General features: G+C 42.3%; 1 long non-coding RNA gene across 1 annotated transcript in view; it reads right to left on the bottom strand.

Annotated features, from left to right (window-relative positions):
- Positions 1–26769, bottom strand: part of LOC141278902 (uncharacterized) — a 427812-nt gene that overhangs the window by 337441 nt on the left and 63602 nt on the right. The window contains exon 2 of the long non-coding RNA XR_012332303.1: positions 2674–2970. This is a non-coding gene — a long non-coding RNA (uncharacterized lncRNA). The remainder of the gene's footprint in view (positions 1–2673; positions 2971–26769) is intronic.

The raw sequence follows: 26769 nt of genomic DNA, 5'->3' as shown, positions 1-26769 counted from the left end.
AGTTACAGTGTTGTGAAATAAGATATCAAATGGTGGTGGGGAGACGACTGCAAAGAACCCTAATTCATGAAGATAATGAGATTTGTCTAATTCCTCATACTCTACATAGCACTTTCATCTTCATTTTCACTTGATACTTAAATTAACTCTGTAGAGTTGTTATTATTTTCCCCTCTGCAGAAAATGAGAGGTCAGGCCCAAGTCCTCACAGTTGGATCCAGAAATGTTATAGTCTTTGGCCTCTAAATCCCATACTCTTTCTAGTACTGCAGAAAAATCAGACTGCCCCACAAATAACAAATGTTGGTGAGGATGTGCAGAAAAAGGAAACCTCGTGCCCTGTGGTGGGAATGTAAATTGGTGCAGCCGCTATGCAAAACAACATGGGGCTTCCCTGGTGGCGCAGTGGTTGGGAGTCCGCCTGCCGATGCAGGGGACACGGGTTCGTGCCCCGGTCTGGGAGGATCCCGCGTGCCGCGGAGCGGCTGGGCCCGTGGGCCATGGCCGCTGGGCCTGCGCGTCCGGAGCCTGTGCTCCGCAACGGGAGAGGCCACAACAGTGAGAGGCCCGCATACCGCAAAAAAAAAAAAAAAAGGAAAAAAAAAAAACAAAAAACAACATGGAGTTTCCTCAAAAAACTAATAATAGAACTACCATATGACCCAGCAATTCCACTCCTGGGTCTATATCAAAGAAAATGAAAACACTCATTCACAAAGGTAACATGCACCCCGATGTTCACAGCAGTATTATTTACAGTAGCCAAGATACAGAAGCAAACTAAGTGTCCACCAACAAATGAATGGATAAAGATGATGCGATACACACACACACACACACACACACACACACACACACACACACAGGAATATTACTCAGCCATAAAAAAGAATGAAATTTTGCAACAACATGGATGGACCTAGAGGGTATTATGCTTAGTGAAGTAAGTCAGAGAAAGACAAATACTCTATGTTATCATTTATATGTGGAATCTAAAAACTAAAACAAAATGGAAACAGATTCACAGATACAGAGATCTAGTGGTTACCACTGGGGAGAAGGAAGCGAGGAGGGGCAAGACAGGGGTAGGGGATGAAGAGATACAAACTACTACGTACAAAATAAATAAGCCACAAGGATATATTGTACGGCACAAGGAATTACAGCCATTATTTTATAATGGAGTATACTTTAAATGGAGTATACTCTATAAAATTATTGAAACACTGTTGTACACCTGAAACTAATATAATATCGTCAATCAACTATACTTCAATTTTTTAAAAAATCGGACCACCATGGGAAGAACCCAGCGGAAGTTCTCTCTGAAATGTTCAAATTGAATTGTATGCCCTTAGGGTTTGGTGATCTGCAGAGCAGCCACCCACCAGAAACCACTCCTGTTAGCCGCATCCTGAAGGTTCTCTCCGTATCCATGGTGCCTCTCTCAAAACTGTTAGCAGCTGGGAATGAGGTGATGGAATTTGATGTAGATGAGGAAAAAACCTGAAGTCAATTTCAGGCTTTCCTTCCATTGCTCCTTCATCCCCTTAATTTTTCTCATCCAAAGTTTGTTCCAGGAAGGTTTTTTATGTGTGTATTTACTTATATATATTGCCTTATTCCACGAAGAATTTGAGGCCATTCATATAACATACATAGAATGGTAAAATATTCATTTTTAAATCATAAAGAAAGAGGGAAACGGAGAGAGGAAGGGAGAGAGAGAAAAAAAGAGAGAAAGAAAGGGAAAAGAAAGAAAGGAATTGCATTAGAATATGAGAAACAAGTCATGAGGTAAAAAAACTACGGTTAAGCTGGTGATGCGATCTCTACCAAAGCTCTGTTTGAGCTGTAATTTTTGTTCTAAGCTTCCTGGCAGACAAAGCAAGCCCGGAAACGTAACGTGTGACACAGGTCTTTTCATCCATGAGGAGGAAACATACAAACTCTTCAGCAGAAGCAAGTATTTTTTAGTAATTAACTCTAAAATAAATTTTTCTTAAGAAGTATCCTACAGGTGACTCTGAGAAATGCAGTGAATAATATCAACCTAAGTGTCCATTGACAGATGAATGGATAAAAAAGATGTGGCATGTATATACAAGGGAATATTAATCAGCCATAAAAAGAAACGAAACTGAGTTATTTGTAGTGAGGTGGATGGACCTAGAGTTTGTCATACAGAGTGAAGTAAGTCAGAAAGAGAAAAACAAATACCGTATGCTAACACATATATATGGAATCTAAGAGAAAAAAAAAAAAAAGGTCATGAAGAACCTAGGGGCAGGACAGGAATAAAGACGTAGACGTAGAGAACGGACTTGAGGACACGGGGAGTGGGAAGGGTAAGCTGGGACGAAGTGAGAGAGTGGCATGGACATATATACACTATCAAATGTAAAACAGTGGGAAGCAGCCCGCACGGCACAGGGAGATGAGCTCGGTGCTTTGTGTTCACATAGAGGGGTGGGATAGGGAGGGTGGGAGGGAGACACAAGAGGGAGGGGATATGGGGATATATGTATAGCTGATTCACTTTGTTATAAAGCAGAAACTAACACACCATTGTAAAGTAATTATACTCCAATAAAGATGTTAAAAAAAAAGGTATCCTACAAGCGACTCTGAGAAATGCAACGAATAATATCAACAATGAGATTTGTGTAGTACCTTAAATGCAACGGAGGGTTTCATCCAGCCGCCCAAGATGTCACCAAGCTATAAGTGAGCTTCTGTCTTAGTCGCTCCCATTTCTTCCTGCTGCTCAGAGAGCACGCAGCCCTGGCGCATGGGCGTGCGCGTGCGCGCGCGCTCTCTCTCTCTCTCTGGGAGTTCCTCCACGCCCTAGAGGGCATTTCACATAGGATGCCTGCTTTTCTCCCACTTGTTGGTAACATATTTTTCAAATTAGCACTTGGTAGCTTTGAGGGAAACCCAGACATTGTTGGGAAGAGAGTGAGAGGCCAGCTGAAAAAAACAAAAAGGAGAGGTCTGCTTTTTTCTCAGCTTGTTATAAGTTTGCAATACAAGTAAAGAAAAATAAACAGATTCTGCAACTGATATAGAAGTTCCCTGGCTTGATGTGGCACCAAAGCCTGGTCTTCCCCCAGATTCTCTGCTATTTACAAGCAGGGAGCTGTTTCTCATTGGGAAGAGGTGAGACATAGCCTCCATTCCCACCTCCTCCCTGTCTTCATTCCCACATTTCCCTGTGGATGGAGAGAGGTGGATGGACATCAGGTGAATAGATGCTCACCCTGGGAGACTCCATCCTGCGCAGGAAGCCACATGGGTTCCTGGTTTGTGAGAAATATCTGCTACTGAAGCCGCATTTTTAACTCAGGGAGATGCCTCCCTGCTCCTGTCAGAGGGAGAAAAACTCAAGCTCAGCTGATCTTCATTAGCAAATTGGATGAGCTGGGCTCCGGCTAAGGCCTTCCACCTGGCCTCTCTCCCGCTCCTTATGAGGACTGTTCCCATCGTGACTAAGGTCTAAAGAGGGGAAAGGGGCAAAAAGGAAGGTTTTCCCTGAGAAGCTGGGAATAGATCAAGAAAAGTGATTTCTTCAATTTGATTAGGGAGGCGGCATTAGGGTCCGGCAGGGTTGAGTGGTGGAGAGATTTTGTAGTCGAAGGACCCCTGCTTGAAACCCGACTCCGGCAGTTGTCAACAGTACCCTTGGGCAAGTCCTTTTACCTCTTTGAACCTGTGTCCTCCTCCATAAAACGGGGATAATCCCTTTGTAACTGTAAAAATTGGGATGCTCTTTGTGAACGTGCTTTAACTGCTTAGCACGTTGCAAATTCTAGTTGTTGTTAGACAGCAGAAGATCTGGTTTCCATACCCTCCCAGATTCTCTGCTTCTAACATTTACTGGCTGGGTTGTTTTAACCAATCCCTTATCCTATCCGAGGCTCAGTAAAAATATTGTGAAAAAGGAAGTTACCGCAGAGCACAGGGCTGTTGTGAGAATCAAGTGAGACTTAACATCAGGAAGTACTTTGACAACTGTAAAATGCTAGACAAATATTAGTTGTTAATATTATTAAGCAACAGCCTAAAGGCCTGTGCTCTGGTGCCAGCTTCACATGTGTCTTCACCCTCGGCACATTCTCAGTTGGATTTATCACATTCTCCTACAAGCTGTCTTTTCCCCTGACAATTATTTAATTCCTTTCTCAATAACCAAGTTCCCTGAGTGGAGCCCCAGAATCTGTGGGGAAAATAAATCTATTCCTGTCTTTGGGGAACTTGTACCAGGCAACACAGAGAATAAATAACCAGGATAGCGGGAGGAAGATAAAGTGAAAGGGAAAGAATACGGTTGTTGAAAGGGAAGATTTGTTTCTGACGCCCAGTACTGGCTGAGTGATCCTGGGTGACTCTCTTGGCTTCCCTGAGCTTTAGCTTCTTTTTCTGTAAAACGGGTCTGATGATAATAATAATAATACCTGCCCCAGGCACTTGTCGTGAGGATTAAATGAGAGACTGCCTACTCACAATGCTGTATAAATGCTGCCGTTATTTTAAAGGAAATGTTAATTGATGCCACTTACTGAGCATTTTCTCTGCCAGGCTGTGGGCTGAACCTCTTAAATATATCGTTACAATTAATCCTTACAACAACTTTTAAATTAGGTGTTATAATCCCTCTTATAGAAATAAGGAAATCAAAGGACAAAGAGGCAAATTACTTGGCCCAATTCTAAACAGGAGTTTCTGGAACAACCTCAGATCCATGATGCTAGTTAGTCCTCTTGATGGGTGGAGAATTATAGGGAGAATGGAATGATAGGAAAAGGAGGAAAGCAGAACCTTGGAATGTGGGACAGCATCAGAGCCACTTTCTCATGGAAAGTGCCTGGTACCTTGCCTTCAAATTCCCCGAGCTACTACTCACTGAATACCCATTATGTGCAAGGCACAGTGGAGAGCGCTTAAATGGGTTACTGCATCGTCTCACACTGTGAGATGGGCATTATCTCCATTTTACAGTTGACAAGACTCAGGAAGGGCAGGAAAGTAAGTTGTGGAGAAAATTCTGGAGCCCAGGTTTGTCCGATTGCAAACAAAGCCCCATGTTCTTTCCACTACGCATTTGATTTCTTTCTATACACTGATATCAGCAATAATACAACTTCTCAGGATTCACTTATTAGCCTAAGAGTGGACTTCCAGGCTGCCTTCTGCTCACGGTAGACTTACAATAAATGTTTCCTTACTTGGCGTCCCACGGAAGCAGATCCTGAGACAAGGATTTGTGTGCAAGTAGGTTATCTGAGAATGATCCCAGGAAACACCAGCAGGGGTGGGGAGACGTGAGATAGTCACTGAAGGGTTTATTGCCAAACAAGGAGTTTGATTCCATTGGAAACTCTGGGGATGTGGTGGAAGATACACTTCAGATATCGCTCTCCTTTGAGTGAGGGAATTGGGATATTTACACACAAACTCCTGTCTAGCATTAATGTTTTGGTACTTCTGCCCTGCTGTACAGCAGAGCAGCCCAAGACACACACACACACACACCCACACACACACACACACACACCCCCACAGAAAAGAAGAAAACAAAACAAAATACCTCCCAAGTAAAAGATGCAGATGCTTGAAGTCACAACATCACTGAGTAAATAAATGAACCAAGACCAAGTGAATGATATGTTGGTGGTGAGGTGCAGGAATGGGGTGTCAGGGGTAGGCAGGCTGCATAAAGGAAAGACAAAGGGTAAGGAAAAGTCAAAACATTTACCCAAGTACTGGCTTGAGGATTTATCAGGCTCTAATCCTTGTCACATGATGTCATGTACATCAAGAGACCTGACGCAGACTAGACTATTGTTCCAACTTTTCATTACCTAGCCAGTAACGGGATTATAAATCTCCACCCTTTGCCATGTAACTTGGCAGTGTCTCCTGCTTTGGGTGGGGTATACCTCCTTACGCTCTGACTCTGGGCTTAACCAAGTGACTAGGCTTCGTAAACGGGATGGCAGCAGATAAGACACAAGCAAAGACTTGAAACAGGGTTGCTTATTCGGGTTTGCCAGAACTATCATGCTTGTTGCAAAAGAAAGATGAGCTTCCCCAACCAAGCCCAGCCTAGATCAGCTAACCCCAGCCAGTCACAGACACATGAGTGAACCCAGTTCAAACACCTAACTGAGCCCAGCCTAGAACTGACTTGACCCACAGACACATGAGCTTTAAAAAATGCTAATGGTATAGTGCTGAAATTTTTCTGATTATTAAATGCTCTGAAGCCAAAGATAATGGCTACAAAGATTGTATTTCTTTCTTCTGTACTAGCACCAAACATTCATTCAAGAAATTTAGTTCGTCCAACATTTTATAAGTGGCAGCCTTGGGTCACCATCTGAAATTATTTATTTGTTTACTAGTCATTTATCATCCCTTCACTGAACTGTGAGTTTCAAGAAGTCAGAAACTTTGTCTTGTTCACCCATATATCCCAAGTGCCTAGCACAGTGTTTGTCATAGACTGGTTGTTTAATAAATATTTATTGACTGAATTCATATCAGCTATTATACTATATACTGTATACCTTCAAAATGACATTCTTCTAACAATTTATTAGAGAAGACAATGTATCCACACAACTGTAACTGAGTCCTCCGATCATTATATCATGGAAGCATAGAAGAGCAAATAATCAAGCAGAGAAATAATGGAAGCCTTTGCTAAAACAATGGCATTGGAGTCACTATTTGTTGACTCAGGGTGAGTAGCGATTTTCCTGATGGAGGTGAGAAAAGAAGGCATTCCAATCAGAAGGGGCAGCATGAAGAAAGGTATAGAGGTGTAAAAGAATACCTAGAGTGCCTAAAGCACAGCATGTGTGTACAGGGAAACAATGAGTGGGGCCCAACTACAAAAAACCGTAAGTGACATATTACAAAAATTGTACTGTGTCCTCTAGGAAATGGGGAACTGTGGAAGATTTTTAATCATAAAACTTCTATAAAACAAAAATAACGGACTTCCCTGGTGGTCCAGTGGTTAAGACTCCATGCTTCCACTGCAGGGGGCACGGGTCCAATCCCTGGTCAAGGAAGTTCCACATGCCTCGCAGTGTGGCCCAAAAAAACCTATTATTATAATAAAGAAATTTAAAAACTAAAAGGAAAGGACAGAAGGGAAAAGTAAAAGGATAACAGTATGAGGTACAAGACAATTAGCTGAGATTAAAGCAGGAGTCAGGCAAAATTAGAAAGTAATAACAGAAATGATCTCTCTATTAGAAAAAGGATTGACACTGAAAAATCAAGACACACATATGAAGGGAAACCTGAGGTCCCTAAGAACTCAAAGGAGAAGAGCAAAAAGTTCTAACTTATTAGGGAAATAAAAAACAGAAGAAAATAACAATGCAATCTAGGAATATTGGATGCTTCCAGGAATCTTGAGTAAGAAAAAAATAATCAAAGACATAACTGAAGAAAGCTTCCCAGAGCTAAAAGAAATTTTTGACTATATTTTGAATATTTGGTCTAGCAAAATCAAGAAAAACAATCCTAAACCCAGATATCTGAAATGTTTTTGATTATATAGTTAATGGAGAAAGTCCTAAAAACATCCAGCAGAAAAAAAAAGTAGTTATCTCTAAAGGAACAAAATTCAAACTGGCCTCAGATTTTTACTCTGAAACACCAAAATGTCAGATGATAATAAAGCAATGTCTATAAAGATTTGAGGGGAAATACTGTAATATGAGTATTTTTGAACCCAGGGAAACCACTCTTCATTTGAGATTCTTATGCTGTGTTGTGTGTAACTTAGGAAGTGACTCCTAATTGATCCCTTCCCACACATTTCTCTACCTCCAGTCTATCTTCCATACCCTTTGTATTGGTTCTTCTTCCTCACTAAAAACCTTTCAGAGCTATGTGATTTTAAAAAGTGTGATGATATGTTAATGATAGAATCTAGGTGGTGAGTATTGAAGTGCTCACTGTCAAATACTTCCAACTTTACTGTATGTTTGGAATTTTTATTTTTATAATTAAAAAAAAAGAAAAATATTTCAAATCATCCTAATTGTCTATGAGATAGAATCCAAATTGCCTGCAAAGAGACATGCAAACCTCCTCAATCTACACCAACCTACCTCTTCAGTAGCATCTTCTACCCATTATTCTCACCCCGTCTCCCTCTTCTAGTCACCATGAACTCCAGCTGTTCTTGAAATGCACTCTTCTTTCATGACCTTCCATTTATACTCTTCCCTTGCCTGGAATTGCCCTCTCCAAGCTTTTCTACCTGTTTATTGCTATTCATCCTTGGAGACCAGAATAAACACTATATCTCCATGAAAAGCAGTTAATTGCTCCTCTACTTCTCCCAGAATTCTTGGTTTACACTTCTCTTGTGCACACATTCACCTTGTACCATATGTGTTTGTGTTCCTATCACTTCACTCCAACATGAGTGGGCATCTTGAGAATGGTGACTGTGTCCTTCATCTCTGTCTCTAGCAAAAGCCAGAATCTTACAGAATACATGTCCATAAAGGACATGTGGTTTCTCTCCAAGGTATGTGGGGTGGGTGGGGGCCCAAAAGGAGAATTTTAACTGAGAGAGCATTAAATTTGAATTTTTCCTGCAGCAGCTGGGCTTGAGAACAGACAAAGATGAATCTGACATCTCATACAAGTTAAGTTTTACAATGATATGCAGTGAAAAATGAAAATGCAGGTCCCCTTGTTCAAAAATTATTAAGAATTTCACAATCATGACAGCGTAGCATTAAACAAAGTGCAGGACCCTTTTGAGTGTGGATCCCTGTACACCTGTAAAGGTGACACGCCCATAAACCATTACCCTGTTTACTCAAGGATATCAACCTGATTGGGGTTTCCTGAGTCTCTACCAGTTTCCTTGAGTACAAGCAGTGGTTGTCTGCCTGTCCTTGGTGAGGTACAGACAGGGAGCAGAAACACCCAAGTGGGAGGTCATCAAGTCTCTTATCTCTCCCTGCGTCATTCTGAGACTTTATGTGGTTTCAAAAACTGTTGTTAGTAAGCCACATCTGAATCTGATGTCTGGGTCCTGAGTACAGATTCCTATTCTGCCTGCAGGCTCACAGTGCTATATTGTCCATAAGTTATATTACGGTACTTGTATTGCAACAAGGTAATGATGACTAGTCTATGATCAGGCCTCACTATGTATCTCCTACTTGACAAGACTTAGGAAGAACTGTGCACAGTGTCTATGAGAAGATAAGACATTTTCGTACTAGTTGGTGTTCTCATTCAAGAATACAGAACATGCAAAAAAAAAAAAAAGAAAAGAATACAGAACATGCTATGTCTTTTCATTTATCCAAATATTCTTTATGACTCCTATAATTTGTTAAATAGTTCCTTCATGCTTTTTAAAATTGCTACTACTTGTATTGTTTTTGTTATAGTTGTACGTTAGATATTTTTCTCTATCATATTGCCCAATATTCTGTTTATTATATAGAGAAAATCTATTAATTTTATATATTTATCTCATATACAGATATTTTACTTAACTCATTACTTCTAGGAGTTTTTTATAGTTGATATTTTCAGGCTTTCTAGGAATATAAACATGTACAAATAGTGATGTCTTTGTGTCTTCCTTTGCAATAATCTTTTATTTCTGTTCAATGTCTTATTGTATGGCCCAGAACTTCCAGAAAAAAGTTATATAAATATATCTTGTTACTGATTTTGGTGGCAATGAGCCTAATGTTTCATTATTAAGTATCATAGTGTTTATTTTTGAATAGTTCATTTTTGCCACATTGAAAAAAATTATTCTTAGTTTCTTAATATTTATATTTTAAAATCTAGAATAGCATGTTATTAAATGCCCTTTCACTATCTACTAAAATTATCATATAGCTCTTTGTTCTTTTACCTAGAGTTATGATTTATTATATTAATCAATTTCTTTCCATCCTGGAATTAATAAAAGAACGACCTTCATTTTCCCAGAATAAGCCATACTTAGTCATTATGAGTGATTCTTTTGATGTATTATTGTATTCAGTTTGCTACCATTTTATTTAGGATTTTTGTATCAATTAGTGAGAATGGCTACAGTTTTCTTTTGTATACTATAAGTATTGCATTGCTCTAAAAATTTCACAAGATCTATTCATATTGTGCATTGTTTATTTTAGAGAATTAAATGTAATATCATAGGAATTTCACCTCCATATTTTCACTCCTTTGATGAAAAAAACGAATCACTGCAAATTCCCTCCAAAGATGGAGTATTGTTTTGGATTAATTTTCTTAACAGAATGGGAGAATTCCAGGGGCTTCCATCTGTAAGCCTCTGTAAGTAAGGTAGTGGACAGTCCATAGGATTAATAATAAAGCTAGAAGACCAATCCTGTAAACCAAGGGAAGCTGGGTATACCAGACTATAGCCAGTGCCTTGCCATGGTCACTGACACTGCTATCATTGGACCCCAGGTGCCACTCCCAGCATTCCAGACTACTTATTCTAAACTGCCCCTGCTTCTTTGCTCCACTGATTCAGATTCAAAACTCTGGTATGGCTGCCTGTACAAGGCCCAGTTTCTGGGTCCAAGGAAGGCAATTATATGTCCATTTCAGTTTATATTATGGGATGTGGGTCATGCCTCGTACAAGAACTCACACAAACATATGGAAGGAGTTTGGAGGATGGGCCTCCTCCCCTACACAACAAAAAATGCTTCCTATGCACTTCTATGCAATAGAAAATGATTTACATATCTGTCCATTTTAATTCTGAAATAACTCAGCACTAAAACCATCTGGTTCCAGAGCATTTTATCCATAATTCTATAAAATATCACCTATTCCTTTCATTATTATTAGTGTGTTGTAAGTGCTTGTATTTGGTGTACCCAAAGATGAGTAAAACAAAGCCATTGCCCCAGGGAACTTATAGCCAATGCTATGTGATTATAGTTCTCCTTGTACTCTAGCATCAAGCAGAATGCCTGCACACAACTGGCTCTTAGAAGAAGTTTTGTGAGAGAATGCTTTCCAAAACGTAAAATAAAATTTAAGAGATTCATTTAAAATACTGTTGTCTTTGTTTGGGGATTCTGATTTAGTGACTACATTAAGATTCTTCTAAAGAAATCAAACCTAGCAATTAGATAACTCGAATGGGCATTAAGAGTGATCCATGCATAGATAAATGAGACCACTAAACCTATGAAATATAGAGGAATTGGTGAAGGCAAGTGTAGGTACCAATGTCTTCCTCAAAAATGTGTAATTTGAATGTGACAGTGAAAGTTAGCTACTATTATACATAAAAGTACAATAAAAATTGCTAATCATTGTTCATGGGAGCCCCAGGAGGAATCTGGAAAACTGTAATAGTCAAAAATAAGCCAAACCATCTAATTTCACAAGCATAAGGAGTAACAACTAAAGGCAAGTCCATCCACCATTTGTCAGAGCGAACACGTTGAGATTTGGAACCTTCAAGAACTAAACCATCTAATTCAGCCAATCCTTGAGATGAAAATTATAAGTATTCTGGTAATAATAAGAATCCCTTTAGAAGTGAGCATATGTTTACAGAAGATATCATTATGGTCCTCTTTTCTTAACCAAGGATTCCTAACCCAGGCACCTGAATAAGGATGCAAGGCCCGAATTAGGCAGGAAGTGACCATTTCAGAAACCTCTGCCTAACTGTGGAGCATGGGAGTGTTTTCTTAAGACTTTCTTTTCCTGCTGCTTTTTAAACTTTTTTTTTCACTAAATGGTTCAGAAGGAAAATTACAAGATAGAATGAAAAAGAGATGAAAACTCCTAGCAAAATGATGATATGTCAGTCCTTTTAAAAGACGCTCGGAAGACTCTTTACAATGGTTCCTGTTGATTTTTAAGCAACGCAAATGTGCAAATCATTGCATTACTTTTCATCACACCAGAAAGTGTCTGCATTTTTATTTTCGTGGGGCAGGGGCAGATGAATTCCTGGAAAAGAAGCTGGCGCCATGCCACCTCTCAGAAGCTGATGCGGGTGGGAATCTAGAATCTGGGCAGGAAGGTGACTTACTACGTGTATTATGTGAGTGTTCACAAATAGCCCTTTTGACATCCATTATCTTACCATAACCCCATACGGTAAGGAATTAAGATCCCAATGTAACAAGTAAGAAAATTCAAAAAACGTAAAGGACTTTCCAAACATCAGTTCAGTGTTACAAGATTTAACATCAACATTGATGCACCGAATTGATTTGCTAACGTGCTCACCCAGGCGGGTATCACCGTCCCCTAACTCTGCACTCTTTTGAAGCTCCACGAATGACCAAAGCTTCCCAGCTCAAAGGCCGCCCTTTAGTAAAAGGAAAAATAGCCACAGCTCCCACAGAAAACTCCAAACCAACTCTGGGAGTTCCCTGAATGTGGACAGGAACTGTGACCTGCTTCTAATCCACAGAATACCTCAAAGGAGACGGGATGTCCACCTTGTAAGACTCCACTTCCCCAGCCAGCTCACTCCAGCTCTCCTGCTGGCGTCAAGGAAGTAAGCTGCTGTGTTGTGAATGGCCTATGGAAAGGGCCACTTGGCAGGGAACGGCAGGCGACCCCTAGGACCTTCGGGTGACCTCTAGCCAATAACCAGGGAGAAGTCAAGGCTTCCATAAACCACCAAGGAATGAATTCTGCCAGCAATCTGAATGAGCTTGGAGGTGTCTTCTTCTCCAGCCAAGCATCCGTATGATAATACACCTTGGCAGGTACCTTGACTGCACCCTCTGAGACTCTGAGTACAGGCCCCAACTCAGCCATGCCTGGACTTCTGAGCTACAGAAACTATGAGATGATCAATGTGTACTGTTTTAAGCCATTAAGTTTAGATAACTGACACAAGTGGAGCTGGGGCTGAACCCGGGTTATCTTAACACAAACCTTTATTTCTTCAGTTGCACAAGTCAGAAACAAGTTGTAGAGCTAGAACAAGCTTATAAACTGTGAATGTAAGTGAGGCAGGGGCTCAGTGGCCCCAGTGAGGTGACTGTCCCTGCGCTGAGGCAGCAACTACATCATTGACCATCTCTCCATGAGAATGAAGAAAACATGATGAACAGAATCTCATTCATCACCTCCTCCCTCTACCTACAGACACCCTGGCATCATGGAAAGAGCCATAATGCCCTCATTTTTATCACTTATTTTCTTATTTGGACTTATTTGGACATGTCACATCACCTCCCTCAGCCTACGTTTTTCTCATCTTTAAACCAGGGGACATCATAACACATTTTACAGGGACACAGAGGGATTTAGAGCTATAATACATACATGAAACCTGTAATAATTAATAAGTGGAAGCTGTTACTATTATATCATCTGGATGACTTTCCCCATTTTACAGATGTAAAATCAGAATGACTTATCCAAAGCCATACAGCTCTTATTCATCAGTGAAACTGAGAGAAGAGGCCAGGTTATCTGATTCCAATTCCAGAGCTTTTCCTACTGCATGTCCCTTCTAATTTTTAAAAAATGTTCAAAACACAATTTAATTTATGCTAATTTGAAAAATAAATATATTCCATTCAGCTCCTTGAGGAAAAGGGCTGTTGTGTAATGAAAAGAAATATTTGAGCTGTCTCAAATCCTTTGTGGAATAGATCAGGATAGAAATGCATTTCCAGAGAAGACAGGAATCCTTGGTTTAAATAATTACACCTAAAATAACGGCCACAATTATGCAGCTCCTTAGCATCAAGTTTCTGGGTTTTGGCAGAGGCAGCTGAGTTTCCCTTGAACTTTTCCATCCTAGTTACAAAACAGGATTAATTGAATCACTATGACCGAGTTCCTCTTGCAACTCTGGGGAAGACCAGAGACACGCGTAGACACGCAATACATATGTAACAGAGTGTTTAAGGCTTTATCCACAAATCACCAAGGGACCACCAAGTCTCACTGACTGGCAATAGTCAACACATTCTAATCTAACAAAAGCAACAACAAAGTCTGCTCTTCTGAAATTAGCACAACAGCAGACTTATTCGCCAAAATGAAATCTGTCTCTTGAATTCAGCACCACACTCCTCTCTTTTTCTAGCCTGTCCAGAGCACACAAGCAGGTGAGAGGTTCTGATATCTCTATGTTGCCTAAGGTAGTCAAGCAAAGCATCAGATAGGGATTCGGCCTGGATCTCCTTTCAGGTCCCATACAGCCCTGGGAGCCCAGGATTCAAATGCGTATTTTGCTGTTCCAAGATATAAACCATGTGAGTCCATGGAGAAAACTGGATTGATTACAAAACGCACAGGTTCTACTGAAGTGCTGCCGTTTTGAATCGCACAGCTAGAGAAGTTTGCTGAAGGCACTTATGGACCAGGTCAACCACAGCTCCACAGGCACTTCTAGTTACCACCTTACAAAGGAAGGGCAAGAAGGAAGAGCTATCAAACCAGGGAGAAATAGAGGTGATGTTTAAGGACAAGCTAATAGCATTTCAAGGTTTAAAGTCATCTGGAAATAGGAAGCCAGCCCATTAAATTATAAACATTAGATGAAACAGCAACAAACACTAAGAAAAAATACCCATAAATATTAACTAAGATAATACCTTAATTAGCAGTAAATTGCATCATTAGAATATACTCCCAGTAGAGAAATGGTAAGGGAAACCATCAGATCTCCTGGGAAAGCTTACACAGAACTGGAGATAGAGGAAAAGAAAAGGAAAAAAAGATACGGAACAATTATGCAGCATCTGTTTCTTACACATCAGCGGGGGGCACTTTTCCCTAAATCGGTTGAACAGTCAGTGATGTGAAAGATGAGAACTCATTAGGCAGCCTGCAGACAGCACCTGAAATGGTTTGTCAAACAGTCGTGCCTCTGAAAATCAACAAGGAACCAGGAGGGGAGGCTTCTTTTTTAGCGGGAAAGGCAAAAGCAATCTAGAGCCAGAGACAGGCTACTGAGCTTTCAACAGGCTCATTATGCTCAGCTCTGCCTAAAAATGACAAAGACACAGAATGCCAGAGTGGGAAACAAAACTTAAGGCAGCAACGAGGAAGGAAATATTTATTGGATATTTATCACAAATATTGAATATTTATTAATACAAATATTTACTGAATGCCTACTAGGTGCCCCATACTGAATATCATCTCTTTTCCTTCCCAGCAGTCCAAGAAGGTGGTATTCATTCCACATTTAGAGATAATGAAACTAAGGCTCACAAAGGAGAATTTGCTCAAAGTCACATGGGACTGGATTCAAAGGCAGATATGTCCAACGTTATAACCAGATCTCTTGAACAGAGCAAGGCTGCTTTCTAGAGAGTACAAAACTTTAAGGCTAATGTCCATTAATGAAAGAGCTTGAGAAAAAGTTTTCAGGAGATCAGCAAGGACAATAATTGTAGACCTGTGAATTAAGAGCTGATTGTGGATTCAGTTTACGCTTCTCGCAAGTCAGGAAGCCTGGAGGATCCACAGCCCAACTGAGACAGGCTGGGACCTGGGTCCCTTTGCTGCAGTGCTGCAATGCTTTCCCCTGGACACACCTCTCCTTGAGCAACAAAATAGAAAGAAACTGTGTGGGACTAAAAATAATTGTATGCATGCACAGGTGGGGCAAATTCTGGACCCAAAAGATACAAAGTGACCAAAAAAACCCAGCTGCCACTTTTGAAGAGCCTGGGGCAAAAACAGGGTGTCAGGAGCAAAAGCAGGGTACTGCGCATGCCCCCTGCACACAACACCACCTAAGGGGTGGGCAAAACACCTAAGCCACCCCTCGGGCCTGACCCCTGGACACACCCCTACCCTCACCCCATATAAGGAATAATCTTGCCCCCCTCAGGGAGTGAGCAAGGGAACCTATTGTTTGTTCTGGGCTCCCTGCTGCTGCAACAGGTGCCCCAATAAAGTCTTGCCTGAATTTCTTGTCTGGCCTCTGGTCAATTTCTACTGATTGGGAAAGGCCAAGAACCCTGGTCAACCAGGAGGGAAGGAAGAAAAGTAAGCCTTTGCGGGCAGTATCTTTCTGTGTCTTCCTTTCTCTGCAGTAGGAACCTTGCTGATGCACGGGTGGATCCAAATATTCTTCAGTAGGTGATCCCCATGCCTACAAGTATCCCTGCTTACAAGGACAACACTACCGACGTCCTTCAGGCCAGGAGCCCAGTTCCTCAGACTGTGTGAATTGCCTACTAGGGGATTTCGGACTCTCTCTCCTCTTTGCCTAGAAAAGGCTGAAAGTAAGTAACACTGCTTGAGCAAGGTAACTCTCAGATGCCCTTTTGACCCTGATTTTATAATTCAGCGTCCAGTCAGGAAGAGGACTTTTATTTAACACATATTTAATGAGCCCCTCCTACGTGCTGAGAGTAAGTTTCTTTCACTCATCCATTGGAACTCAGTCTCAGAGAAACCCACAGAGCCCCTCAGGTCATCTTACCCAACTCCCACTGGGAAAAGAAGCCCACCCTTGAACTCAAGTCAACAGATTTCTCCCACAGTCAAATGCCATGGAAAATTCCAAGAAGCAGAAGGCATGGCCTGTTCTCCAGGAGACTTACGAGGCTGCAGCGTGTAAATGCAGGACCACTTGCACATTTGTGAAAGAAGCCCTATCAGCTCAGTTTCTGCCTTCCCTATAGCGTTTCCACTATCAGCACCTCCACTGATGCAATGGCTTCCCTGGGGTTCCAGGACAACAAAGAGGAGAGCAAAGACTAGTCTGGTTCATGGACTCTTCATAATTTTTATTGGTTTCATTATCCTCCTCAGCCTGATAGCAGTAGGTCATGTCTGCCCTCCCACCTGGATGCAAGGAGCAGCTGTAGCAAAGGTTTACAGAAGTTAAAACCCCCTCCCCACCACACTGCACCGTGAGGACAAAATTTTTCCCTTATCCTCCTTCAGCATCATAACAGTCGTGCATGATAAAGGTACATTCTTAGGAGAAACAGGAAGAACACTGAGAGCCCTTTGCAGAGATGTCTGTCCTCAGTGGGACCCTCTAGGGATCTTAGCCTCTTTTAAATGACATCCTTTCAAGACCCCCCCGAAAAGTCCCAAACTAAATTAAATTAGTAAATATATGCTAAGTGTTTAGAACTGTGTTTAGTCCATTGTGAACACCGTCAGTGTTTGTCATTATTATTACTTTTTTTTTTTTCCTTCCCATCACAATCATTGCTCGTCACAGGCTATAAGAGGGGTTTCTGGCTTGGTTTCCCTCCTGAGCCCAGATCCTTGCCCAAACTCTCAGCCCATCTGACACGGTCCTGACATGGCAAAGCTCTTGCTGGCTCCCTTTCCCAGTAAAGTGCAACTTGTTCTCTTTATTCTCAGCCCAGCATGGAGTTCTGCCATGAACCACACACAACACACTCTGATATCAAGAATCACCCTTCATTGGACCCACTCAGCTTCTCAGCTCTCTAGTTTTGACTCGTGTAGCTAAAACAAACCCCATGTGGCGGGCCACCCACTGGCACCCAGAGGCATGTGTGTGAAGGTAACAGGTCTCAGGGCTCTGACCAAGCTGAGAATATTTTTTCAAAGGTCATATATACAGCCAGAAAGAGTCTGGGTCATATCAGTGAGGAAACTCCAGAGAAGCAGCGTTAGGTCTCTGCTATAAGGTTACACTGAAGAAACAAATAGGCAGATAACAAGGAAGTCAGAAACCAGGAATCCTGGGGACCCGTCAGGAAGGTACAAAATGACCTAAAGCAGTTTGGGCCAAAGACGATGAACGCCATCTCCCTAAGGACAGAGATTTTGTTTCTTTTGTTCCATGCTATGATCCTGTGCTTGGAAAACCCTCCAGTATTCATTGAATGAAGAAATGGATGAATCATCAGGATGTAGTGGTCCTCTTTCATATGGTGCTGGCTAATGGCATGGCAAGACTGGGAGAAGCACAGGCCTCAAAATGCAAAGAATTTGAAGAACTAGACACTGATCCCCCAAGGATCAACCCTAAATATTCCTCTAGCCTGTACCATGAGCTGCGGGCTTGCCGCTCCAGTTCCGTGGTTTGGGGTCCCTCCCTGCTGTTTGAGCCCCTGTACTTCCCCCCATCCAAGCACTTATTACCCTGCAGTGTATTCTTCCTCTTTTCTATCTTCCCTACTGAACAGGACACACCACCCGGCACATAATAAAAACTCACGAATGTTGTTAAGTGACCCTGCCCTGAGGATTTACCCACAGAGATGAATGGGCAAAAAAAAGAGAATAATACAATTTGCTGTTTGGGGCCTTATTTCTCCTGGAAATCAGGGCAAGACTGGGGTTTCTGCTTTTACCTAAAGGTAACAGGATAAATTGAGAACCAACAGGACAATATTCAAGAGAGGTTGACTCTAGAGTGACCAAGATGGCAAGCGTGCTTAAAACTGAATTTAAAAACTTAAAATAATAACAAGGATAATAATGACTGACATAAAGAGAGGAGGTGGGGTTATTAATCAATGAGGAGCTGGACCTGAATCGGCAGAGTAATGTGTCCACCACGAGAGCTGACGTGACCCTCAGCTGCACAGACACACGTGCACCCAGAAGAAGGGAAAAACAGCCCTGTCCCTCTCTGCACTCGTCAGGCCACACCTTGAGTGTGAGTGGTGGCTGCTCTCAGCTCTGGACCCTACACCGTAAGAAGAGAATAGAAAACTCAGACATGTTCAGTTGAAAGCATCCATAAGATAAGAAGACTCAAACTCATGGCACGAGAGGACCTGTCAAAGAAACCAACTGGCTTGGAGGTGACTGGAAGTGATCAGTATCAAAAGGCCTGTTAGACTAGAAACTGAGGCTCAAGGATGTTCAGTTCCTGGATCCAAATCACAATGACTTGGTGGTAGAGCTGAGAATCAAACTCTAGTCTTACCGTTCTAAATCCGAAAATCATTATGCTTGAAATGGACAGGACTTGATGTCTTAGAAAAAGCCCTTTGGGTCTCAAGTCCCCAACAATATGAGGATGAAGCTACCTCACTTCAGCCAGTGGTGCCTGGCAGCTTTCGGCGTTGTACGTACATTAAGCAGAGGAAGGGAAATCGGAATGCCCTTAGCAACTTGGGTACACTTTCTCACAGGGCCAGCAAGCGGACACCTACTTACAGTGACATATATGTATTTTAGCCATCCTAGTCCGAAATATGCAATAATGGAGATTGGATCATAGTGACAGTTCTCAAAGTCTGATCAGGGTGATGGCTGGAACCTCTGTATTCATTCAACAAATAGTTTTGAGCACCTCCTCAAACCAAGCACCATGTGCAGTGCCGAGTACACAGTGGCTAACAAAATAGTAGTGTAGTGGAAGAGACAAGCATTAATCAATAAACCACAAATAAATTGTATATAATGAACAACCGTGATAAATATAATGAAGGCAAGTAACTGGATTTTATAAGAGAAAATAACAGGAGGGTGGGGGTTATTAAACAGTGTAAGCTCTACGTTACCCCCCCACACCCCCCACACCCCCGTGTTGTTCTCTCTGGGAAAAGCTGTGTTTTAGAACCAGGCTTGCCCTAAGGCCAAAATTGAGGACTTGCAAGTTCAGGCATACCTCCAGAGAACACTCTGGAGCTTCAACGAAAAAGTCCATCGTAGGTCAAACAGAGAGGGCGATGAGCATTGCCATAAAGGAGAGACACTCTCTGAGAATGTGTTACCACCTGGGAATAAGAAATACAAGAGGAACCCTCTTAGCTCTGCTAAGTTAGTTGAAAGGTAAAAGGAAGCAGGAAGTAGGCAGGAAGAGATACAGCACATGAGCAGTAAGTAATCGTCAACACATGACATCACCCACTAGTCACGGCAGTAGCAGAAATGACACATGTCCACACAAACACTTGTACGTGGATGTTCATAGAAGCTTCATTCATAATGTCCCAGCACTGAAAACAACCATAATGTTCATCAACAGGTGAATGGATAAAGAAATTGTGGTATATTTGTGAAATGGAATAGTAGTCAACAGTAGGAAGGAATGCACTACTGATATCCACAAGGATACTGATGAATCTCACAGACATTATGTAAAGTGAAAGAAACGAGGCACAAAAGAAGAACCCACATTATATAATTCCATTCACATGAAACACTAGCCAGACAACTAATCAGCAGTGATATAAGTCAAGTCAGCATCTTCCTGGGGTGGGGGACAGGGAGGGGAGACAGGAGGCAGAGATTAACTGAAAAGAGAGAGACATTAAGAGAACCGTCGGAGGAGATGGAAATGTTCTGTGTCTTCACTGGGGTGGGAGTTTCATGGGTCAGTAGCCTGTACACTAGAATGCATAAATTTTATTGGATGCAAATTACGCCTCAATGAAGTGGATTTTTTTTTAATTTCCTCATTCTTTCAGTCCAGTGCAATATTCTTTCAGAAAATGAAACAAGTTCCTTAGAGGGAAGGAGGCTGACAAAATTATAGTGCTATATCTGAAATCACTCTACCGTCCTGGCATTTAATTAATGGGGGGTGAATGCCAACCCTCACCAGTGTCCAGTCCGCTGCCTGAGACACTGAGGACATCCTTTTCTCCCCCGACAGGTAGCAGCCAGCCTCAGCACCTACGGTGACCGTTTCTTTCAGGAGGCCTGCCAACCTGTTATTCATGTAGAAAAGGCAAAGCTATGAGCACAGTAAAAATATTGCCACATTGCCAGGCCAGAACGCCCCAGGTGATCACTGAGACTAGAGGACCCCTTTGGGGAAACTGCATTATAAGGCCAAGGCCTCTGCCTGTGAAACCCTTTGCTTTAATTACATAGCAAATGTCGTGGAGGACATTGTTCACTACTTCATCCTGTCCCCAGTACAGGGAGACACGAGAGAAATTCTTCTCTGGTCTCAGTCCCAGGGTTAACTGTGCTAAGTTGTCTGTCACTTACGAATACTAATGCGTACTAATACGATTCCTCTTTTGGAATCATCTGCTCAGAAGTTAAGTATGTGCCCCACATCTAGAAAGCGTGCACAAATTTAAGGCACACATTTTAGCCATTAACCTCACCCAGGTTTCACATTTATTTCCCTGCCGTTCTTTTCCTTTCGCTTTAATTTCCTCAATTACACTTTTTAATAAACTTTATTTTCTAGAGCAGTTTTAGGTTCACAGCAAAACTAAGCAGAAAGCAGAGGATGCCTATACACTCCCTTCCCCGGCTCACGCACAATCTCCGCCATCAGAAGCATCACTCGCCAGACTGCTACTGTTATCCTCTGTGAACCTACACTGACACCAGTTGACCTCAGTATCACTCAAAATCCACAGTTTTGCCTTGGGGTTCACTCTTAGCGTCGTATATTGGACGAGTGTGGATAAATGTGTAATGCCACGTATCCACCATTATAGTAGCATACAGAATAGTTTCAGTGACCTGTGCTCCACTTGTGTTCCATCTTTTAGTCCCTTCCCCCAGTCCCAGCCCTTAGTAACCACTGACATTTTTACTGTGCTCATAGTTTTGCCTTTTCCAGAATGTCATGTGGTTGGAGTCATACCGTATGTAGCCTTTCTGGTTGGCTTCTTTCACTTAGCGATAGGCATTTAAGGCCCTTTCATGGCCTGATAGCGCATTTCTTTTTAGCACTGAATAATATTTCATTGCCTGCGTGTACCACAGTTTAGCCGTTCACCTACTGAAGGATGTCTTGGTTGCTTCCGAGTTTTGGAAATTATGAATAAAGCTGCTATCTGTGTGCAGGTTTTTTGTGGACGTGAGGTTTCAACTCCTTTTGGTAAATACCAAGGAGTGCAATTGCTGGACTGTATGGTAAGAGACTATTCAGTTTTGTAAGAAATCTCCAAACTGTCTTCTAAAAGGACTGTACCATTTTGCATTCCCACCAGCAATAAACGAGAGTTCCTGTTGCTCTACGTCTTATCCAGCTTTTGATGTTGTCAGTCGTTTGGATTTTAGCCATTCTAATGGGTGTGTAGTGGTATCACACCGTTGTTTTAATTTGCATTCCCCTAATGACATGTGATGCTCAGCATCTTTTCATACAGTGTTTGCCGTCTGTGTAGCTTCTCTGGTGAGGTGTCTGTTCAGATCGCTTGCCCATTTTTTAATTGGGTTGTTTTAGTTTTAAGAGTTCTTTGTATATTTTTGGCTAACAGTCTTTTAATGATATGTCTTTTGCATATATTTTCTCCCAATCTGTGGCTTGTCTTCTCATTCTCAATTACTTTATAGAAATCTTTTTGTAGAGTATATTTTTAAAAGTCACCCTGATCCTTTTGGGGACAAATTAGTATATTGATAGTTTTTACACAGATTTTAAATATGAATAGAATAGTGAAGGTTGTACGGGGGCGATGTTTTCTTTCTCTTGTTGTCTATCTTTTGCTGCTTTGTTTTGGCTCACTTACTGACTGCAAAGGCTTCAACAAATCCCTTCCTCTTTCAGGGCCTCAGTTTCTTCTTCTGCAGGATGCAAGAGCTGAATTAGACGATGCCTGGGGTTCCTTAACTATCTCACACTATACACCCTGCCGGCACAGCCAGTGGAGGGCAGAACTCCAACTCATACCATAGCAACAGAGAGGCCCACACCCTAAGCAATCTGAAAAATGGATTTAACATGCTGACATAAGGTGAGATGCCTAGTGACTCTCTCCAATCTTCACTAACATCTCTTTGAAGAGATACACCAAAATTGGGTATTATTTGATATACTACTTGGAGAAGGATCTGGGACAGAAATCTCTCCAGTGCTGAACCGTTGACTGATAAAGTGGAAGAAACACCAATACTCTGGGTTAAAAATGAATGTAGGGGAGATTGGAAAAATGGAAGTGAAAATGCTTTATAAATCTAAACCTGGAAATGCTTTGGGAAAAAAGCAAATGAATAAGAAGAGGCATTTCAAGCCCATGGAATCCTAGCACCTCTGGGTGCTCTCGTAGCCATGAGCACCACTTCAATGATGGTAAAGAGTCCTTGGAACCTCAAACTTTTTCCTGTGATTCCCATCCCTTACCATTATTAAACTAATAGTTTTGGGTTTCTTTTTTTTTTTTTTTACAGATGAAGAAACTGAGGTTTAGAGAGATTAAATGATCCACCTAAGACTACACAAGAAGTGACAGAAAGGAGCTGAGGTTCCAAGTCTTCCACCTTCAGGTCCAGGATTCTTTCCACCCCACATTCCGACCCCGCTGCGATTGGCTCAATTTCATCACTTTCCTGGGCAAATCTCTCCCTTCCTATGTCCATTGCCATTCTTCCTCTTCAGTCCCAGCTGCTGACCAATTTTATAGGGCTTTATGGACACATTTCAGATGATTCTAAGCCAGGAGAGAGGATTAATATCACAGATGTTGGGTGAAGAACTGAAAACAATCCTAACAGGTTGGAATGCAGAGCAGAAACCAATATGATGAAATTTTACGGGTTTAACATAAAAACTTGAACAAGGTATGCCTCGACGCAGCTGGGCGCTGCTTTGTGTCTCCACATTTCATGTTGGTTCCCTGCCTAGAATGCCTTCCACCCTAGCCTACCTACCCAGAATCTGCTCTTCATCCTGCAAATCCCACCCGAATTATCTTCTCCTCTTGGAAGCCTTACCTGGGACATCCAGGCAGAATTGTCAAATCTTTCTTTGGTGTCACAACTATACCTAGAACACTTCTATTGATGCATTGACCTCAGAGTACTGTGTAATTGTGTGTATATGTCTGTTTCCTCTCTGGAAGCCAAAAGTCAATCGAATCATCGCAAGAATCCTGTGCACATCGTCATTATTTGTTTACATGTCTGCAAACTCCTGGAGAGCAGGATCTGGGTCTCATTCATGCCGTATCCCCAGCCAGCACCAGACCAAAGCATATAAACTTTGATGCCAGCCGGTATGCTAGTGAACAAGACAGACAAAGGTCCTATCCCTGCAGTCTTATATTGTGGTAGAGGGAAGTCGATAACACACAACAAGTCAAAGCAAAAGAACAGCAACATTTCAGATAGTGGCAAGTGCTATGAAAAAATAAACAGGATTATTAGAAAGGAACCAACTGAGGGCTATCTTAGTCAGGTCAAGACAGGGCTTTGAAATTTGAGCTAAGGTTTGAATGATGCATAGGAACGAGCCGTGGGAAGATCTGGGGAAAGACCATTGCGGTCAGAAGAGCAGCGGGGTCAAATAAATCCCTGAGCCATGAAGAAGCAGAGCACATTCGAGGGGCAGAATCAAGCTATGTATTAAGTTTAGAATCATACTTCAATCTTCCATGGGGGCAGGAGTAAAGGACTAGCATTAGAAGGGCATGACTAATATGTCTTGAACGCCTTCCAGATCCCTGGAACTCTACATACGTGATCTCATATCATCCACACAACCAGAGAGTAGACTATCCCCATTCTACAGGCAAGGAAACTGAGGCCCAGAGCTAGGAGGTGTGGCAGAAGGCAGATCTGGCTGACCCCTGCCCTGGCTTTTCCCATCACACCACCCTGTCACCCTGCACCAGCTGCCTCCTGATATGGTAGAAAAAATGAAAGAAGAGACAACTCAGGTTTATGCCGGGTAAAAAGCAGTCAGTACCACAGAGGTGTGCAGACCAAAAGCTGTCTGCTTTTGGTATTTCAGGACATGAATGAGCAGAACCCATCTCTCCTGTCCCTGCCCCTCTGTCATTGCCGCGGCATACCACCGGCACCCAGACAAGTCCTTCAAATACATTTTCTGAGTGTTGTGGTAAAGCTTCAGTTTGAAAAGAAACCTGGCTGTGAGAGCTGAGCTGCAGATAATTCCCTGAGCTCTCTCCCCCTAATTATGGTGCACGCAGACAGCCAGAGAAACAAAGACTTGGGCCTTCTGTTGATTCAATGCCGTCTCATCTGATGTCTAGGTATTTATTTTAATTCAGGACTTGGTTCCTTTAAAGGAAAAATCAAAGAGTCCCTGAAGAGATTCTCCTGCTAAGATTTCAATCTCCATTTCCTCCAAAAGGGATGTCAAAGGCAGAAACCCCGGGGTCCTTGTGACAGTCCACTTTGGGTTTCTAATTTTGACAAGGAAACCATAATCTGGTGGTCTAAGCCCTGACAAAGAATGCAAGGAGAAAAAAATGAAAATCAAATTGAGGAATCGATCAAAAAACAAAAATGGGGCCTGAGCACAATGACATTCAGAGAAATAAAATCTCCTGAGGTTCTCAGCTAATAAGAGCAGCTGGTGAAGACCACCAAAGACAAGAGAGTGAGAAAGGGCTTCCAGTGAGAGAAAGCAGAGTGGCTTCTGAGGGACAATGGGGCAGAAATTAGCATTCCAATGAGCCAGTACAAAGGGACCCTGGCCAAGCCTGGGAAGGAGGCCCCTCTCGTCCTGGACCCTTCTTAAGGTCCATTTGTATCTCTCTGCAGCCTCCCCGCAAAATAGGCTGGCTTCCTACATGTTATCTTCTTGTGTATTTTTTAATAGAAGTGTGTTTGGGGGCTTCATTTAGCTAAAAATAAATCGCTCCTCTGCTTGGTATTTGGGCAGAACATGGCCCAGACATCCAAACACACACTTGTTGTCAGAACTTTGCTGTCTCCATTTCCCATTCTTTTAATAAAAGTTTCGATTCCACTGAGCGTTCTTCCACTCGTAAGCTCCAAACATTTCAAACAGCACAAAAGATAGGACAAGATGAAAGGAAAAGTATCCACAAATAGACAGCTAGACAACTAGTTAGCAGCTGTCTGCTTTTCTTCGGGGGTTTTTAAAATTTTTTTTTCTGCAGGGGGGAAAAGTGTATTTTTCATTCTTGAAGGAGGCTGACGACAGTCTCTCTCTCTCTCTCTCTCTCTCTCTCTCTCTCTCTCTCTCTCTCTCTCTCTCACTGGCCCTTTTCCAAGCCTGTTTAGTGTTAGAAGGAGAAAAACACTTACCATGTCATATGTAACCCTGACCTTTAGAACGCATTGTCCTTCTGGGGCAACGTGTGGAGAGCTGCAGCGTTTAAGTGGAATTGCTCATTCTCCATCTTTTATAGTCCAGTGTTTGCAATTTAATGAGGTTTTGGTGTTCCATCAAGTAAGGGCATTTCTTTAACAAAAGGAACCCCGAAGGCTGCGTTTTGATTTAAAGACCTGCCCTGGCTTCGTGGAGCTGCTTTCAATCTATTTCGGACCCAGATCAAGTGAGGTTTAATTTGAACTTACTCCTCTTCCCCGCTGACAGTCCTGGCAAGGGCCTGATTCTTTAATTCCTGATTTTAATTGCAGCTGCACTGCAAGCGTCTGCCCTCTTTTGTCTCCCCTCATTGCCTGAGCACACCTTAACTCGTGAGATGAGGGTTCGGCGGCATGAGGACACACATTTGGAGCGTAGCTGAGAACACCGCCTCCCTTGGGGCTGGTCCAGACCCATTCTCAGCGCTGCAGGTGATGCTGCAGGAGGGGAAGACAGTCAACGAGAGCTTCTCTGCCAGAGTTCCTTCAGGGCTGGAAAGGCGCACCTTTGCTCACACCTCGCTCTGCAACACTGCACTGGCATCCCCTCCTGCCTGGCAAACACTGCCACGGGGCCCTGTCACTCACCTGGCCGGACCAGCTTCATCCCCTACCCCTCATTCTCATGAGCAGCAATGTCATCCTTGTCTAGGAAGGGTTGTCGGCCCAGAGGGTCTGTCGACTACCTCTCAGATGTATCCACACCCTCTTTCCCAGCCTCTGATGGTGCCTGGGTGTAGGCCTTCTTCATTCCTAACTGATGTTACAGCCTGAAGTCTCATTTCCCTCTAATTCATCCTCCAT

This window comes from Tursiops truncatus, chromosome 6 (genome assembly GCF_011762595.2).
Source record: "Tursiops truncatus isolate mTurTru1 chromosome 6, mTurTru1.mat.Y, whole genome shotgun sequence".
Lineage (NCBI taxonomy): Eukaryota > Metazoa > Chordata > Mammalia > Artiodactyla > Delphinidae > Tursiops > Tursiops truncatus.
Note: the sequence above shows the minus strand (reverse complement) of the source record. Positions and strands in the feature narration are given on the sequence as shown.